The following is an 18,093-nucleotide window of genomic DNA, read 5'->3' on the forward strand; positions in this document are numbered from 1 at the left end:
CTTTAACCTATGAGCCATCTCTCCAGCCACTAACAGGTTTTTAAAATGAGTAAAGAGTGTTGAATTTGATTTGATTTCAAGTCTTTTCAGTATCCATTCAGATTATTGCTTGTTTTCTTCTGCTACAATGTAGTAACAATGCCGTTCTTCCTTACATGTAAGTAATTCTTAAAATCTTGGGATGATTTAGCCGGGCGTTGGTGGCGCACGCCTTTAATCCCAGCACTCGGGAGGCGGAGGCAGGCGGATCTCTGTGAGTTCGAGGCCAGCCTGGGCTACCAAGTGAGCTCCAGGAAAGGTGCAAAGCTACACAGAGAAACCCTGTCTCGAAAAACCAAAAAAAAAAAAAAAAAAAAAAAATCTTGGGATGAATCGGTTGCTTTAAAGGATGATTTTATGAACACCAGGGTTGATTTTGGTTTATTAGTTATCAAATGAATTTCCACATTTCAGTCCATCAATTAGATGGATCTGTAGCTTCATTTTTTAATTTTTTACACCATCATCATTCAGTTCTCCTAACTTCGTAGATGAGCTGGGTTAGGTGGATTTAGTTCAGTCAAACTGTAGGCATGAATCTTTTCATCTCTATGGTAACCTAGACACTTGCGGTGGTTTAAAGGAGAATGGCTGATATATGGTTCCCAGTTGGTGGAACTGTTTGGGAAATATTAGGATATGTGGCCTTGTTGGAGGAAGTATGTGGCCTTGTTGGAGGAAGTATGTTGGAGGAGAAGGTGGCCTTTGAGGTTTCAAAAACCCATGACATTTCGGGTTAGTGCGTGATCTCTCTCCCTTCCTCCCTCTCTCTTTGCCTGCTGCCTGAAGAAGAGGTTGTAAGCTTTCAGCTTCTGCTCCAGCACCATGTCTGCCATACCTGTTGCTATGCTCCCTCCCATGATGATCATGGACTAACCCTCTGAAACTGTAAGCCCCAATCAAATTCTTTATTTTATAAATTGCCTTGATCATGGGATCTCTAAGACAACACCAACACCCTTGTCACATCTCCACAGCAAGTAAAGTGTGTGCTCTGCCCATGGCATCGGGTTCAACCACACAATGTGCTTAAACCATGCACTGTGGATACAGGTTTTAAGAGCAGAAGTTTAAAGTATGATAGTGCTGAGTGCTTGTCTTCCTTTCTCTCTGCCATCACTGTGAGAAGAACAAACCACAGCTAAACTATTTGTTAAAACAACGAGAAATTTTAACCTACACCTGCAATTTGGACCCAAGTCCAGCCAACCCAAAAATGACAGCAACCAGTACACATGCAACCTACAAGACATGTGACCAAAATTAAATAATGGTTGTTTCCAGCCATGCAGATGGAGGTGGCTTGTTACACATCAATACTCTGGTGGTAGCTGACAGATACACTAGGCAACTACTCCCCCCATTTTCTCTGTCTCAGGATAATTTACTGTAGCCTGGAAATAGGGTCCATTTTTCTCATTTATTAGAACGGCTTGCAAGTTGTAGTCCTAGAAGTAAAAAGTTAGCCTTCTCCTAAGCAGAAAGGCCAAGAATCTGGTGATTGATTAATCCATGATACTGGATGCCTGAGCAGTACCAATCTGATGCTGAATTCTAGGAACAGGAGTTCTCTAGGAGGATAAATGTTGGTCCTCAGTCTATGCTGGATTCCTAAAGAGGAAGGTTCTAAACCAGTGAAGAAATGCCTGGGGCACAGGATAGACTAACTTGCCAGCAAGAGTGAGGGCAAGCATACAAAAAGCAAAACTCCCTTCTTCCATGTCCTTTTATGTGAGCTGCCACCAGGAGGGTTTTAGTTGACTGCAGTAGTCAAGCTGACAGCAAGATTAACACCTGGGTTCTTCTGGACATCATGCTTGCTTGGCAAGCACTCTAACCACTGAGCAATCTCCAGGCCCCCTGCTTTATTCTTTCCTCAATTGAAAGATACAGACCGACTGAAGAAAGTGAAGTCCCAACAACATGCTGCCCACAGGAAACTCACACACAAGTGAAGTCCTACACAGACCAATAAGGAAAAGATAGAAAAAGATACTTTGTTCAAATAGAAACTAATTGTGTGCAAAAGCAGTGTGCACACACCCCCATGTCTAAAAAATGCATGTAAAAATAAAATTAAATTAAGGCAGCACATGAACTTTTGTCTACTCGGTAAATGAAACTGCAGTAATAAGGGCTCTAGAGTGAGAGCCCTTGATTCAAAATAATAAAGTGGAGAGCAATTGAGAAAAACAACCAATGTCTCATTACACACACACACACACACACACACACACACACACACACACACACACCCATAAATGTGCACAGTGTGTGCAGACACACATGTAACATAAAACCAAAAAATGGTTAAGCTTCAAATAAAGGAAAAGATGTCAATGTGCGAGTATAACACAAAGAAAGAAGACAGAGCGTAGGGTGGTGTCTGCAACAGATCAAAGACTAGCGTCTGAGTACTGAGTAGCTACCCACAGAGAGGTCTGCTTAGAACCTGGAAAGCAATGGCTCATTAGCAGAGCTAAGGAGTGGCTTCCAAGGTTGGCACTCTCAATTGAGATGCAAGAAGTTGACTGACAAAAGTCTTGCATGTGTGAGACAAGTGCCTGTCCTGTTTAGTGTGTTTTAGTATTTTGTATGCAAGTGTGTGTGTGCACCTATGTGTACCATGTCGGCAGAGGTTAGAGGAAGGTATCAGATGCTCTGGCACTAGAGCAACAGACGGTTGTGAATCACCATGTGGTTGCTGGAAACAGAGCCTGGGTCCTCTGCAAGAGCAACAGCTGCTTTTAACCAATGAGCCATCTTATCAGGCCCTGTCCTAACGAGTTTTTATCGTCATCTCAATACAACCTACAGTCACCTGGCAAGAAAGAACCTTAACTGAAGAATTGCTCAGATTAGATTGACTTGGTGCCAATGTCTGAAAAAGATTCTGTTGATTGATGCGGGGGAGAGGGGGGGGCCCGGCGGCGTCCCAGGCTACTATTGGCAGCACCATCCCTAGGCAGATGGCCCTGGGCTGAAGAAGGCTGGCTGAGGAAGCCAGAGAGTGGCCCAGCATGATTCCTGTCTCCAGGTTCTTGCTTGAGATCATGCTCCGACTTCCCTCAAGTGGGACCCAGAAATGCAAGCCAAAATACACCCTCTCCTCCCCAAGTTGCTTAGGTCAGAGTGCGGTAGGTACCATGGCACAGAGAAGTAACTGTCACGGGCCTTATTACCCAGCCACGCCCCAGCCCCACAGCTTCCTAAAAACACAATTCAAGTGATTCTTGTACACACCAAGCTGCTCCAAGCCTACTCATCCAAACAGAGACTGACAAAAAGTCCCCACCACCAGACTGGCCAGCACCAGCACCTCGATAACACACCGGCTGAGTGTGGAATAACCTGGAGAAGCAGAGAATCTAGGGGGCTTAGACACACATGACCCTTTGACACTCTGATTTCACTTTTAGTCATTTATTCCACAGAGATTCCAGCCAAATTCCACCTTGATTATGTTCAGCGGTTGCATATCACGCATCTATCCTGTGCCAGATGCTGAAAAAGGTTTGGAGCCCATGAAAGACACGTGGCACAGCCGTCTCGGCATTGCTTCACAGTCCGCCTGGCATGTCCTGGCATGGCATCACTTCACAGTCCGCCTGGCATGGCCTGGCACGGCCTGGCACGGCATCGCTTCACAGTCTGCCCGGCACGGCCGTCCCGGCATCTCTCTGCAGTCTAGTAAGCTGAGTGAAATTGAATTTAGGTATTTCATACAATTAGTGAGAGTCACAAGGTTCAGAAAGAGGAGTGAGGCTCCCAGCAAGTGGCTGAGCAGAGCCTTGAACCGATGTCTGCCTAACTCACAAAAAAGAAAACTCAGGCTGGTATAGGTTAGATATTACCATGGAAGAGTCCATTGGCCAGAAGACAGAAACTAGTTCCCCAAACCCCAGGGAACCATCTCAGTGTCCAGTTGGTAGTAAAGGAAACTGTATTAGATGTTTCTGATAGATGGTACACTTTTACGGCCTGTTTGTCTGTCTAGGTACACATATGTAGGTTCTGAATGAGAAATGTCCCCCACAGGCTCATGTGTTTGAACAGCTAGTCCCACTTGGTGGCGCTGTTTGGGGAGGTCATGGAATCTTCATGGGGGAAGCCTGCTGGAGGAAGCAGTCACTGAAGGCAGGCTTTGGGGGTGTATACCTCCCCCCACTTCCTGCTCAATCTCTCACGTGACCAGGCAGCTTCCTGCTCTGGCAGCCATATCATGTCTTCCCCATTATCATAGACTCTGTCCCTCAGGAACCATGAGCCAAAATGAGCTTTTTCTTCCTCAGGTTGCTCTTGGTCATGGCATTTTTATCACAGTAACAGAAAAACGACTATATATATTTAACGCAAGGTGATGTTTCTAAAAATACTCCATTACAAGGCTGGAGCTAGGAGCCACTGATGGACAGTTCTTTTGCTCTTTTGCACTTGAAGAGAGCCCAAGTCGGAATAACAGCTACATGAGAAGAAAGGTCTGTGTTTATTTGTAACTCCTCCCCATCCCACCCCAAAAACATCCCCTAGGAGAAGCACAGTAAGCCAGGCCATTTCTTAAGGCCATGGTTAGGTAGACACGGCTCTACACCCATTGTTTTGAAATTCTAAATGATTGTCTTTGCATTTGTGCCTTTTAAAGAAGTATTTTTATTATAATTTTAAATTACGTGTGTGCACACATGTGCCAAACCGTGCATGTGAGTGCAGTACCCACAGAGGCCAGAAGAGGTCACTGGATTCTCCTTAAGCTGGAGTTCCAGGCAATGGTGAGCTAGCTGCCTGGTGTGGGTGTTGAGAACCCAGCTCAAGTCCTCTGCAAAAGCAGTATGTGTTCCTAACAACTGAGCCATCCCTCCAGCCCCTGTGAGGAGTTCAGATAGAGCAACAGAGGGCAATGCTGGGGCCTTGGGTCTGGACTCTCATACAGTCTTACCAGAAGGGCTTAGTAGATGCACATTTGGGGGTGGGGGCGGAGGCACCATGGCACCACCTGACAGGTGGATGAGCAAGAGTCTCTAGCCCACCCTCATCCAAGTGTGTTCCACACAGAGGCTGCCACTCCACTGGGAAGGGCTCCCACACTGCCGTAGGTCAGGGCTGTGGCCTATAGAAAGGACAGATGGGCCGGGCGGTGGTGGCGCACGCCTTTAATCCCAGCACTCGGGAGGCAGAGCCAGGTGGATCTCTGTGAGTTCGAGGCCAGCCTGGGCTACCAAGTGAGTTCCAGGAGAGGCACAAAGCTACACAGAGAAACCCTGTCTCGAAAAACCAAAAAAAAAAAAAAAAAAAAGGACAGATGGACTTTCCGTCCTGGCCAGGTCTGGCCCTGGCTGTTACCATGAATTCCCACGCTCCTCCCCAGTGCAGAGGCAGCTTGAGGGATCCTCAGAGACAGGGCAATAGGAACGGATGCTGGCGGTGAGGGACATGGATGAAGGGAGCTGACACTATAAAGATATAGGGGAGAAGATGAACCAAGTGTGGCCTTCTGACCTGGCCCAAAGTCCCTCGCCCAGGTGGGGACCGGGGAGGTCTGAAGGTTTAGAAGGTACTACAGAAAGATAATAAAATGACCTGATCCACCACCTCTCCCTGCCAGCCAACTGTCTGGGACCTGGCTCTGCTGAAGGTTCTTTGAATCCTTTAGTCAATAGAACATGGCGTTCATGGACCAATGTGTGTGTCAGACCCATGTACATCAGAGCCAGAAGCCCTGGGCCTCCTGTGATGTCAGAGCCAGGAGCCCTGGGCCTCCTGTGATGTCAGAGCCAGGAGCCCTGGGCCTCCTGTGATGTCAGAGCCAGGAGCCCTGGGCCTCCTGTGATGTCAGAGCCAGGAGCCCTGGGCCTCCCATGGTGCTCCTGGGCCTCCCATGGTGCTCCTGGGCCTCCCATGGTGCTCCTTTGCAAACATGCAAACACTCTGTCCAGGCTCTGGTGGAGGGAGGGGCCCCCTGCCTGTCTGCCTGAGCTGAGGTGGTCTGTTTATGCTTCAGCCTTTCCAGGGCCCCTAGCCTGCCATATTCAGACTGATCTTGTCCCATCAGTCCATGGGGTCCCCAGCCTTCAGGCCGTGGACTTGAGACTTCCCAGCCTCCACAAGCACTCGAGCCAATTCCTTATCATGAGTCAGTTTGTTGCCTAACACACACACACACACACACACACACACACACACACACGCACGCACGCACGCACATGCACGCACGCGCACACATACACCCTGCTGCCTCTGTTTCTCTAGAGTACTGGAAGACCCAGCCTTGCTCAGTCAGTCCTGCCCCTGCCAGGCTCCTATGCCAGTTGCCCTGGTGGCCATCCCGATGTGTCTCCTGCTCACCTCAGCCTGTTGGTGTCTCAGGCACACTCCTGACAACACTCTCAGGCCTCCAACCATGTTGCTTTGGTTAGTCCCCCTCCCCACGATTCTATGCTACCCCCCTGCCTCTCGGACAACAGCAGAGTCAACCATGAGAGGGAGCGAGGCCAAGCTGGCCAAGGGGAGCCCCGACCAGTGGGTAAGGTTTCCTTTCTTCTGGGCCTCACTGCCTAGTGGCTGAGTGTGTGGCAGGAGACTTCCAAACCACCACCTGCCCAGGCATCCTAGGTGCCACTAGACTGTGTGTGTGTGTGTGTGTGTGTGTGTGTGTGTGTGTGTGTGTGTGTGTGTGAACTGGGGGCAACTGCAAACCTCCCCACCACCAGCCTGTCCTCTACCAAGCTAGAGGATGGTGGAGAGCTTACAGGCTGCCCTCATTAATATTTATGACAGAGAGAGGAAGTTGCATAAATCTTCCCTGATACTTAATTAAACCAAACTTCGTTTGATTTCCCCTCTTTCTGCCTCACCGAGTGTGGCCAGCATGCCTATTAGATGCTCATCCTCGCCCAGTGGCCGAGGCTGGACAGAATTCACCTGCTGCTGCACACACCCAGACCCCTCCAGCATCAGCAGCGTCCAGGAAGCTGGTGACCCCTACAAGCCCGCGGCAGACTCCCTGTTTGTGAATTTGGCCTGGTGAGGAGCAGGACAGATGCCCCTTGGGACAGGGGAGAGAGGGGCTACGACCTCACGATCTTCCTGCTGCTCACACAGGGAAGATGCTGTGACCTCCACGGCCTCTGAGGAGTAGCCGGGTCCCATAGAGAGGACGACATGGACTGTGTTCCCTCACTCCTCCTCATTCTCCATCCTGGGAGCACGGCCAAGAACCCTGACGTGAGCCCCATCAGAGCTGGGGGTCTCCCCGCACTCTAGGAGCTGCTTAGCACCAGGCTGACATATCTTTGATGGGGCATCATATACAGGAAGCAGCTTGACCCCTGAAGGCCCCTCTTAGCGTGGGATTGACACCAAGCATTGACTTTGCTTCAGGCTTATCCACAAATCTCAGCCAATTTTTATTAAAGAGCCGCGTGTGGTGTGGAACATGCCAGGGAGACAACCTTATTTATAGATCTTGATCGGCAGAGAAGAGCCCACGCTTGCTTCCGCTGGTGCCCCAGCTTGCCTCCCTCCACCTCAGGTGGGAGGGGGTGATTGGCAGGTTCGGATTCTCACTGCTTGCTCCCCTCCCAGTCCAGCTACACAAGGCACAAGAACCCATGTGCAGACAGACACACAGACATGAACCTGGAACAGGCCGATATATATTCTCTCTCACATACAGATACATACACACACACACACACACACACACACACACACACACACAAACACACGCGCGCGCACACACACGCGCGCTGTTGTAGACTGAACTGTGAGATGCCCCTATTCTTGTTGAAGATCTAGCCTTCCCTGCGCACACATGCCCGATGTGATTGTATTTGGAGTTAGGGCCTTTGGGCTGTAGTGAAGCTTATGGGACATCATAAGGACGACTCTAATCTGGCAGGTCTGGTGTTCTTATAAGGGGACAAGACACGGGATGCTCGTTGTTCTGCCCCACCCCACGCCCTGTGCACACAGAGGAAAAATCAAGGGTAAGCGAGGACCAGTGCGAGGCCGCCGCCTGCAAGTGAGGAAGTCCTCAGCGGAATCTGAACATGCCTGTGATTTGACCGGGACCTCAAGACTCCAGACCCGTAGAAAGCGAATGTCTACGGGCTGAGACATCCTCTGCAGCCCAGGCTGATCCCAAGACAAGTGCACACCATTAGGCACAAGTGTGTGGACACCACTACACACACAGTTCACACACATGTGGAGACAACGTGAGTTTACTGGATTTGCCCTTCTCGGGAGAAGGATGTCGAGAGATGGGCTGGGGACTCCGGTGCAGGGAGGGGCCCGTGAAAAGAGAGGGACCCATAGGAACATGAGCTCTGCCTCAAAACAAAGACAGAAAGATAGGAAAAACAGCTTTGTTTTGAGGCAGGAGGCAGCGTCTCACCATGTAGCCCTGGGTGGACTGGAACTCACTCTATAGACCAGACTGGCTCAAATTCACAGAGATCCACCTGCCTCTGCCTTCTGAGTGCTAGGCCTAAGCACTCTTGTCTTTCATTCCCGTGGCACTCAGCATGTGCCCATGACGACCGCTAATAAAGAACGCCTGCGGAGTGACATTGGCCGCGGTGGGTGCAGCTGGCGTCCCAGTGCCTACTGCGAACCAGGCTTCCCACTCTCTGAAGCACAGGGCACACTGTGGCAGGAACCATTACACTAGGTACTGTACCCAGGGTGACACCACTGGGTACCCAGGGGGAGAGGTGTGGATGGCAGGAGTCCAGGGCTGTGGCTAAGCAGAGGTTTGCCCGTGCCATGGGCGCGAGTGATAAAGCTGGTCCCAGAAGACCTCAGTGCCAGCCGAGCACCCCAAAAAGCCTGATGAGAAAGCTCCCCAGATTTCCAGGCCTGGTCTGCAGTCAGTTTGACAATTATCAACTCAGTCAAGATCTTAGATGGCCAACCCAGGAGGGAAGGGAGGGGCAGGGGAGAGCAACTGTGTGCCATCAGGTGGGCTACGGGACAAGGGCCTTCCTGCTCCAGAGTTGTCTCCGGCTGGAGTGGGGTCTCATCAAAGACTGGATCTGGCTGTGTGCAGGTGACCTGGCTCAGGGCTGTCAGATGATTGGCTGAATCATGGTCAGGAAGAAAATGTTTTGTTCCAGCATGGGCTTGGGAGTACAGAGGCTCTGAAGGGACATGCAGATTCCTGCCAAGTACACTTGTCCCGAGGAGGGGTACTCACTGACATCCCTCTGGCTTCTTGTCCTGAGCTCTGGGCATGAAGCTTGATGAGTTGCCAGGGCTTCTGGCCCTGGGATCCCCAGGAGTGGGAGGGAGAATGTGATAGGGCCAAGCTGCCAGCTTCCCTCATAAGAAGAGCCGAGAATCCCAGCCTCCTTACACACACACTTCACACTCAAGGCCTATGGGATTCCTACTTCTCTCACCAAGACAGGTGAGGTTTGAAGGACCCCCAGTATCATGGCCCTGAAGCCTCAAGGTTCTGGGGGATCTGCAGGTGACAGGAGACACTGAGATCAAGAGCAAGAGTCAGGCTCTGGGGGTACAGGTGGCAGCCAGAAGGACCAAGAACTGGGGTCCCACCCAAATGGACCTTTCATGGCTGTAATGGCTGTTCTTGGTTGTCAACTTGACTACATCTGGAATTAATTAAAATGCTAATGACCAGGCACACCTGTGAAGAATTACTTCTTAATTAAATCATTTGAAGTGAAACGAGAGAGGGAGAGGGATATTTATTCTGTAAGTTCTGTTCCTCTAGAGAACCCTGACTAATATAGATTTTGGTACCAGGAGTGGGGTGTTGCCGTGACAGAGCTGACCATGTTGTTTTGGGGAGAACTGTTGAAGGACTTTGGAACGTTGGGCTAGAAAAGTCATTGAGTGTTGAGAGCTCAGTGAGCTGTTCTGTATGAGCTTAGGTGTAGTGGGTAGCCATTCCAGCTTTGGTCTGGAAGTTCCAACCCCCATTGAGGCTTCGGTAACTGTCACGCCTACAAGGCAGGGCCAAGAGAGGACCCTGAAGACCCGAGATCCAGATGTGCCAACTCTCTTGGTTCCTGGCCCCTGGATGCTGGAGGTAGACTGAGCAGAGTTCTCCAGAGAATACCACCAGACTGCGCTATGCCTTTCCCAGACCTTGCAACCTACCTATCCATTCATTTGTAAGTTATGCCACTAAATAAACCTCCCTTTTAACTACGTGGAGTGGCCTTAATAATTTCACCAATACTTAGGAGATAAGAACGTTGAAAACAGTGCAGTTGGAGGCCTGGCTTGTGACATTTCAGAGGGAAGCAAAGACTTTACCAGGCCATTTGTGTGAAGGATCTGTGGTGTCTGGCCAGCTGGAGCTAAAGAATTGGCTGTGATTAACAAGAGACCTCATTGAGGTGAAATCCTCTGGGAAGTGTTTCCTGAGAGTCGGAACACAGTTGGGTTCCAGAGATGACCAAAGTTGTCCTTGTGCTGGCTGCCGAAATTGGTAATGTAAGAGTCACTGAGTGGTACTGGATTTGAAGGTGTGAAGGGATCAGTTGCATTGGCTAGTTTTTATGTCAGCTTGACACTAGCTAGAGTTATCTGAAAGGAGGGAACCTCAATTGAGAAAATGCCTCCATAAGATCCAGTTGTAGAGCATTCTCTTAATTAGTGATTGACGGGGGAGGGCCCAGCAGATTGTGGGTAGTGCATTCCTGGGCTGGTGGTCCCAAGTTCTATCAGAAAGCAGGCTGAGCAAGACATGGGGAGCAAGGCAATCGTCAGCACCCCTCCATGGCCTCTGCATCAGCTCCTGCCTCCGGGTTCCTGCCGAGTTTGAGTTCCTGTCCTGACTTCCTTCAATGATGGACCGTGGTATGGAAGTGTGAGCCAAATAAACCCTTTCCTCCCAAACTTGCTTTTGATCACAGTGTTTCATCACAGCAACAGAAACCCTAACTATACAATGACAGGGCGATGCTGGAGGAAACCGAGGCAGGTGTGGTAATGAGGACCCAAGGGGGTTGGTGAATGAGGGCAGAACCAGCAGATGTCTGGCTCACACTGAAAGCAGGACTGGCCTGGGGCAGGGACTCCACCCTTTGGTGAGGCCTGAACCAAGGCTGCTAGAGGAGTGTTAGGCACAGGCTGAAGGTGGGCAGAGAGGGAGCAGGGTTCACCTACCCCCGTCCCTCGGCTGTAAAGCCAACAATAAAGATGGCATTTCCAGAGCACTCCCAACTAGGAGAACTCCCAGCTGTGAGCAGGGGAGTCCAAGTGCCAGCTCATGGGCTTGGGGTTTTATTATTACTGGGAGCTTGAAAATGTTTGAAAACCAGCTAGAGATGGCGAGTGTACATCAAGAATGTACTAAATTGCTGCAGAATGGCTCACTTCTAAATGGTTAGTTTGGTGCAAGGTGGCTCAGTGGGTAGCACCTGAGGCTAAGCATGAGGGCCTGAGTTTGATCACCAGAACCCACTGGTAGAAGGAGAGAACTGACTCCTGGAGGCTGCCCTCTGACCTCCACATGTTCGAAGTGGCGTGTGCATGCATATAAGCAAAAAATAAATGAATGCCAAAATGAAAATAATTATGCATAATGCAAATTGACATCAGTTTATGATGAGAAGAGTCAGAGGACATGGGCGCTGAGCTCTGTGCACCTGCCCTCCTGATAGCTGGATGATCTTTCCCAGTGTCAGTCTCCATCTGGAAATGGGCTGGTATTTTTCCCTCTCAACAGATTATTGTGGTTAAATGATGGGATGGATTTGAACACAGTATCCGGGGCACTGGAAGAATTAGACCAGCTTGCACAATGAACCCAAGGCTGTCTAGAGGCATCTTAACCTCACGCCACCTCGAATCTGAAAGAGCAGCTCCTTCAACAGCCTGGGACGGGGCCTCAGGACTTGCCAATCCCTGGAATACAAGGATAAGGCTCTGAACAGATCCGACTGGATTAGCAAGGAAAAGATGTGGGAGGGATCTACTTCACCCTTCCCCTGCATCCCCTGCGGCCTCCTCTGGTGAAGAAGGAAGCCACTCCAGTTAGCTGAGACTAGGCGGGACAGCCAGAGCAGAGCGGTTTTGATTCCCCAGCCTTCATCATTCTCCCATCCTTGACTTAGGGCCTCTCTGAACTACAATTCCCATCAGGGAGGCTCTTGAGAGAAGCAGAAAGAGCAGGGGGAGAGAAGGAGAGCTGCATTGTGGGGATTGTAGTTACTGTGAACCATTTCCTGTAAGGAAAGCTACAGCGGTGGAGCAGGAATGCACTTGATACGGGGAAAATCAGGTTCTTGGTCTCATTAAATAAAAGAATTTAAGAATGGACTCAAGTAGAAACTCTAGGACATTTTTGTTAGAATTTAAAATAAAAACCTCGGGGCAGGCAAGCTGTAAAAACCCCCTCAGCTGCTTGGAGGGGAAAGGAGAAAGGGAAAGCCATGTCATCTCAGCTGCCACCGAGGTCATGGATGTCACAGACGAGCAGCCCAACAGTTAAGGAAAACACTCTTAGCTTAGTAAAGAGACAGAAGAAAAGGAGAACCCACCCTTCCTGAATAATTTAGAAAAGTGGGCAGACTTGTGGTCCTGCATGTGTACTGTAGGCTTCTGCACTGGGCCAGAGGATTCTGGGAAGGAACAGTCCAGTATCTCATTAAAGGACTAATTACTCCAGCTCTTTAGTTAACATGACTTAGGGTGAGTCTACCTTCCCAGGGCTGGAACCTGCTCACCTGGGGTGTTAGCCCTCTACCTGGGCCAGAGATTCTACTCTCTCAGTCAGGAGATTGATTTGTTGTTTTCTTTTCTACCCTAATGTGTTAGAGGAGACCCCACCTAAGTGACCACACCAGGAAGAGTGAGGGAGACCATGGCAATGATCTTCACACCTCCCCACGGCCTGCTCCCCACGGTGCGCTGCAGGACCTGATGATCTCTGTCTATGTCCACCCCTTGAAGCTGGGCTGCATTTTGACTGGCTTTGGCCAGAGGAATGCAGGAAATTCAATAGGGCGGCAGCTGCCTTAGGGGGCAAGCAGCTCCCCAGGTCCTGCTGGCTTTTATGTGGGTATCAAGGATGCAGCTTGGGGATCCAAACTCTGGTTCCCAAGTTTCTGCTACGGGTGCCCCCCCCCCACCCCCGCCATCTCCCCAGTCCCTTGTCGTTTATTTCTTTTCTCTAGTCCCATTTCACAGGGAGAGAAATAAGCTTTTTCAGCTAGGAGTCCCAATGTAATCATTACCCTGGGTTATATATGCTGAGTATTGACTCTGAGTGTGAGTGTGACTGTGACTGTGTGTGCTCATGTGTGCATGCACGTCTGGATGTGCACATGTGTACATGCACATTTGTGTCTGTGTGTCTGTGTGTGTGCGCACATGTCTACATATAAATGTCCTCCACTATCTGCTGTAGGAGCTGCAGGTGCGTCTCCAAGTCATAACAGCCCTCACTAATTCCCACCCCTGAATTTTTAAAGTTGTTCTTAATTTTTTGTTATGTGTGACTGCGGTGATTCTTCTCTCTGGCTGACAATTGAGACTCTATGAGACAGATTTTCAGAGGCCAAAGGCACACATACTTTTAAGCCTCCTGATGTATACTGCTAAATCGCCCTTCAGAAAAGTCTCCCCGATCTGAGCTCTTTCTGCAGCGACTGTTCTGGGGAGCCCCTTCCCATGCATCTCTGCTAGCAGTGGTTAGAATTGCTATTTTAAATCTGTCAATGTGGTAGGTGAAAATGTGTGTCTCAGTGTGACTATAATTTTTATTTTCTTTTGTTACTAGTGAGATCTTTTTTCTATTTATTAGCCTTTTATATTTCTTCATCTGCTAATGATGTGGCATAAAAGATAAAAGCAGGTTACAAACCACTGTGCATAACACGATCCTAAGTTTGTTAGAAACGGACGAGGCTAGCCAAAGGACAAACGTGCTGTGGCCGCTTCAGGGCAGTGGGGAGTAAAATTCTAGTCTTCATTTTCAAATTTGTTCATTTTCCAAATTATACATGATGAACAAGCATTGTTTCCATAGCCCAAGACGATGTAATTTTTAAAAGGGACAATTATAGTGATCTTATTAAAAAGAGTCCAAAGTTTTCCGATGGAGTTGGGAGGCAAGAAGAGCCCCAAGTTCACCAAAAAGCACAGTCCAACAGAACTGCCCGAGGCATCACGGCTCCCTAGTCACTGCAGACACCCACATGCAGCATCGTCTGCCTCTAGAAAGGGCAAAGGTGAGTCTCCAGGGGCAGGGCAGCAGGCCCAGGACGTGGCCAGTGGGTACCCAGGCGCTCACAGGCATCCGTGGGTAATTACATCCCCTTTTAACGCATGCAAATTGTATCAGTATTATTTATATATTCAAAGCCACGGATGAATAATATATGCATTTATGCAGAGGTAATTGCCTTAGCCAGGTTCTTCCTGGGACTTTTATTGTCTCCCCAGATACTGAATATTCAACTCCCTTCCCGAGCAGTGGCACTGTCTGCAGCCTGGCCTCCTCCAGGGAAGGGGCTAGTCTTGCAGGGAGGGAGGTTTGGTTGGGGCATGGGAGCGAGTACCAGAACAGGTTCAGCTGTTCACCCTACACCACACTTGAAGAAGAGGAGGCTAGGGGCTCAGGCCAGGGCTCAGCATCTGATCTCTCAGCCTGGACCCCTGGCACCGGCTATAAACTGTCCATCTGGCATGCATCTCTGTTAAACCTGGACGTGTACTCCATGCACACTGCCAGCCCCACTTGCAGGGGCTGCACCTTATGTCCTGCTCACAGCCTCGTGTTAGACCCTCTTATCTTGCCTTTGCCTTTGTACAACCACCGTAGCCAGAGTGAGTGGGATGTGTGTGGGTGTGGGTGAGCAGCCTAAGCAGACACCCTATTATCACTCTACCCATCTTTGTCCATTTGAGATAGGTGCCCCATCTTTTTAGGTATCCCCACACGGAGAGACAAGAAGGAATGTCAGGATGCTGTGGGTGAGGGGCTCCATCAGCGAAGCATGGTTGGCTGGCTTCTCTCTAAGCATCCTTTGTCTAGGAAGGTCCCCCTCTTTGAAAGCAGCTCGGGAACAGCACCTGCACCCCACACATTGCCCTCACCAGGGTTTGGGCTCACAGGGTAGGCATGGGAACTATTTTTAAGAAAGCTGACAGAGAAGTGAGTTTTGGTGAAAAGACAAATAGGCTTCCGAGGGATGAAAGCTGGGCACTGTGAGGTGGAATGAGCAACGTGCTCCCAGAAGGAGGTGGATGGGGCCTTGGACAGAGTGGGACAGAACAGGAACCGATGGCCAAGTGGAGGCAGCACCCTGTGGGGGAGCGCAGTGGTGGGGTGGGCGGTGGGAGGGGGCTGGGAGTACAGGAGACCCTTCTCGTTAAGTCACTCACATGCTTACAGATCAAGCTTTGGACATGCTGTCTTGTTGCTGTCACTACCCAGTGAGCTTTCAACCCCATCCTAGAACAGACTCCTGGCCTCGGTCCCCAGCACTGGCTCCTACACGCTGGGCTCCTGTGTGTCCTTGTCCACACAACAGACCACGTGACCATCTCAGTCGGTGTTCTGCTATAACAGAGCACCACCACAGGCTTGGTCGTTTATAAACAACAGAAGGTTCTTTAGCTCCTGGCTCTGGAGACTGGGACATGCAAGAGGATGGTGCATTTGGGGAAGGGCCCTATGCTGTCATAACATAGCTCTCCATGAGGGGAAGGACAGAGAGGTAACACGGGCAGAACCCACAGATTCCAGAAGAAACCCACTCCCATGGTAGCTCACCACGTCCCCAGTGGCTGCTTCAGAACATAGAGAACCCTGGTCACCCCGAGGGTGCACACTACCCTTTCACACTCTTACAATGGCCACTGCACTGCTATTCGAGTTTTGTAAGGACAAGCCACATGTTTAACACATCCACACCATGATCCTGACTCTCTGCTGTTCCCATAGTCCCTGGCCTGGCAGGTGTCAACTCTTCACCCACTGCTCCAGCCTACCTCTTAGCACCATTGCTGACTCCCCTACTTCTCTCTCAACCCAAATCCCACCTGTGAGGAAGCCTGTCCATGGCACCCTGTGTATCCTGCCAGGCCATTGTGATCACCTCCACTCCAGCCTAGGGCAAGCCCATGTCGTATCAATTTTGGTGGCCACAGCAGCCTCCTAGTGTTCTCTGCTTCATGCTGTCCCCTTCACGGCAGCTGCCAGCATCTTCCCACACTTAAGGGACAGTTGTCTTCCCTGCTGTAGCCTCCACTTGGAGCTGAGCCCAGGTCTTGCAGTGGCCTCTGAAGTCCCCCATGGTCTTCCCCTCTGCCCTCAGCTCAGTCTTCTCTCTCCATCCAGCCCTCCACTGCTGCCGACCTGGCCCAGGGCCCTGCCCGGGGTTGCAGGTGGCAGCTGTTGGAGGTCAATCATCTCAGAAATCATTTAAGGTGAGGTGGAAACCCACCTGCCAACCCCGCATCAGGGGCAGCCTGGACACGGCCACCTGCACAGCAGGACCTGCTCCAGGGTGCACAGGGATGAGCAGCCACTGGAGAAGCTGCAGATGGCAAAGAGAATGTCATTAACCAGAGTGCAGTGGGGTCCAGGCGAGGCTCAGGGAGAAATAAAGAACGGATGGTGTAAATGTCGTCATAAAATGCCACGAGTGTTCAGGATGGGGTGAGTGGTATTATGAGTCCTCTGTGCCCACGCCCAATTCCCGTGCTTAGCTCATGACCAATTTTGCTTGTATATACCGCTCACTCTCTGTTATTTTGAGCTGAACCTCAGGCATCACAACATTCAATCACCAATATTTTAGTGACATGTGGGGTCCTCCACAGCTGCCTCCCAGGTGTGGCAATGACCACACCGGGCTCGGGGATGAGTTTGGCTTTTAGACCCTCCGCTTCACCCTCTGGGCTGCGGGGAAGGACTTCATCTTCAGAGGAATACTGGCAGAAAAGGTAGTTGGGGTGGCCGGACATGGGGGACAGAGAGCCTCCCAAGGCCCACCCAGTGTGAGTTATGGAAAACTTGGGTCCCAACCAAGATATCAAATAGACTTTCTATGAGTCATTGGCAAGTTGATTCTCAAACTGATATGAGAAAGCAGAGGACCAACAATAACCCAGTCAATATTAAAAGGAAACATTGAATTTATTCTGCCTGGTTTTAAAACCCACTGTACAGGTGATGTAATCAGGATCGTGGGACCTGGCATGAAGGCAGACGCTTGGGAAAAGAAAGGAAAGTCCAAGGCAGACCAGTACCCAGAGGGCCTGTTCTCTCACCTGTTCTTCCTCCCTCACCCTGTCTGTCTGTCTCTCTCACCCCTTCCCTCTCCCAACTGTCCTCCCTCCCTCCCTTCCTCCCTTCCTTCCTTCCTCCCTCCCTCCCTCCCTCTCTCCCTTCCTTCCTTCCTTCCTTCCTTCCTTCCTTCCTTCCTTCCTTCCTTCCTTCCTTCCTTCCTTCCTTCCTGTCTTTCTTTCTTGCGTACTCACTGTAAAAAGCAAAATCTTCAATCACACCGGACAACTGGATGAACGAACGAAGAAACAGAATCAAAAGCGAACAGAAAAGCTCACCCCCTGCCTCACACCACACACCAAGGTCAGTCTATGATGGATCATAACACTTGAACTATACGCTTCTACAAGAAAATGGACTCACAACACGGAGCGAAGATCAACTGAGAGCCCACAAGACACAGGGTCTGTAAACGGAAACTGGGACTTCAGTTAGAACTTATTTATCAAAAACCAGACTTAGGCATGCTACAGTTTTTAAACTTCACCATTTACATGTCTATCAGGGCTCCCACTCCCGTGTGCCCTGTGTGTATGATGGGTACAGTTCAGCCTGCACATGAGAAGGCTGCCTGGGATGCCGTCCTCAGCGGGGCTGGAGCAGTCTCGGGTGTGTGAGCAGGGTAGCGGGCCTGCTAGCTTCCAGGGCGTTGCCGTCTCTGCTCCCGAGGCACTGGAGGAGCGCATGCGCACCTGCGCCCAGCTTTCCGAAGTTCTGTGGATCCAAACTCAGCTCACAAGGTTCTCATGGTCAGCTGTTTACCCACTCAGCCGTCTCCCAGC

This window comes from Peromyscus maniculatus, chromosome 4, assembly GCF_049852395.1.
Source record: "Peromyscus maniculatus bairdii isolate BWxNUB_F1_BW_parent chromosome 4, HU_Pman_BW_mat_3.1, whole genome shotgun sequence".
NCBI lineage: Eukaryota > Metazoa > Chordata > Mammalia > Rodentia > Cricetidae > Peromyscus > Peromyscus maniculatus.